At 36.4% G+C, this 1622-nt stretch overlaps 1 non-coding gene across 1 annotated transcript; it reads left to right on the top strand.

Moving 5' to 3' along the window:
- Positions 1-218: 218 nt before the first annotated feature.
- LOC129071148 (small nucleolar RNA U3) lies at positions 219-432 on the top strand. Its single transcript, XR_008529215.1, has one exon. It is a non-coding gene; the product is annotated as a small nucleolar RNA U3 (small nucleolar RNA).
- Positions 433-1622: the final 1190 nt, after the last annotated feature.

The following is a 1622-nucleotide window of genomic DNA, read 5'->3' as shown; positions in this document are numbered from 1 at the left end:
AGCATAGGAAACAGAGTAGCCAAAGAACTTAATATGCATGACCCATAGACATGGACAGACGTGTGGGGGTTGCCTGAGAGACTAGGGGAGCTGGATAGAGAGGGGCAAAGGGGGAAAAATTGGAACAACTGTAATAACATAAACAATAAAATATAATTTAAAAAAAGAAGTAACAACTGACTCCACAGAAACACAAAGGATTATAAGAAAATATTACAAAGACTATCTTTTCAGGGATCATTTCTATAGTTTGTTACTAGAGAAGTTTCTCTAAACTTGTAGAGCACCCAAAACCACAAGGAGGAGGCACAGTGTTCTCTCCTGAGCATGAAGCCGGGTTTTGGTGTTGCTTTTGCAGCTGCTAATAGCCATTGATAATCGTTCTTTTCTTCCTTTGGAAGAGTAAGAGGGAGGGAATGCAGTCTGAGTAGTACTAATAGTAATAATAATGAAAAAAATACTGCAAACTACTATATACTAACAAGTCGGACAATTGGGAAGAAATGGATAAGTTCCTAGAAACATACAATCTTCCAAAACTGAATCAATAAACAGAAAATCTGAACAGATTGATTACAACTAACAAAATTGAAGCATTAATTTAAAAAAAAAACAAACCTCCCAGCATGCTCTGGCCAGTGTGGCTCAGTTGGTTGAAGTGTTGTGCTATAAACTGAAAGGTTGCAGGTTTGATTCCCAGTCAGGGCACATATCTAGATTGTAAGTTCAATTCCCAGTTGGAGCACTTACAGGAAGCAACCAATCAATGTTTCTCTCTCTTATCCATGTCTCTGTCTCTGTCTCTGTATCTCTGTATCTCTGTCTCTCTGTCTCTCTCTCCCCCCACCTCCTTTCCTTTCCTCCCTCTAAAAGAAATTTTAAAAAACATTCTTAGGTGAGAATAAAAAGAAAACCTCCCAGCAAAAAAGTTCTAGACTGAATGGCCTCACAGGTAAATTTTATCACAAATTCAAAGAAAAACTAACACGTATCCTTCTTAAACTATTCCAAAAAAAAATCAAGAGGAGGGAAGACTTCTAAGCTCATTTTACAAGGCCAGCATTATCCTAATTCCAAAATCAGATAAAGGCACTACAAAGAAAGAAAATCATAGGCCAATGTCCCTGATGAACATAAATGCAAAAATCCTCAACAGAATATCAACAAACCAGATCCAGCAATACATTAAAAAGATAATACACTATGACCAAGAGGGAACTGTTCCTGGGATCCAAGGATAGCCACAAATCAATTAATGTGATACATGATATAAACAAAATGATGGATAAAAGTCATATTATCGTATCAATAGATGCAGAAAGAGCATTTGACAAAATCCACCACCAATTTATGATAAATACTGTCAGCAAAATGGAAATACAGGGAACATATTTCAACATAATAAAAGCCATATATGACAAACCCACAGCCAACCTCATACTCAATGAGCAAAAACTACATGTGTTTCCTTTAAGATCAGGAACAAGACAGGGATGCTCGCTTTCATCACTCCTATTCAACATGGTACTGGAAGTCTTAGCCACAGCAATCAGACCAAAAGAAGAAATAAAAAGCATACAAATTAGAAAACATGAAGTAAAACTATTTTTTTCCACATAACA

The sequence above is a fragment of the Pteronotus mesoamericanus genome, unplaced genomic scaffold, assembly GCF_021234165.1.
Source record: "Pteronotus mesoamericanus isolate MK-2021 breed Mesoamerican mustached bat unplaced genomic scaffold, CSHL_Meso_final contig_256, whole genome shotgun sequence".
In the NCBI taxonomy this organism is placed as follows: Eukaryota; Metazoa; Chordata; class Mammalia; order Chiroptera; family Mormoopidae; genus Pteronotus; species Pteronotus mesoamericanus.
This window is presented reverse-complemented; position numbering and strand designations above follow the sequence as displayed.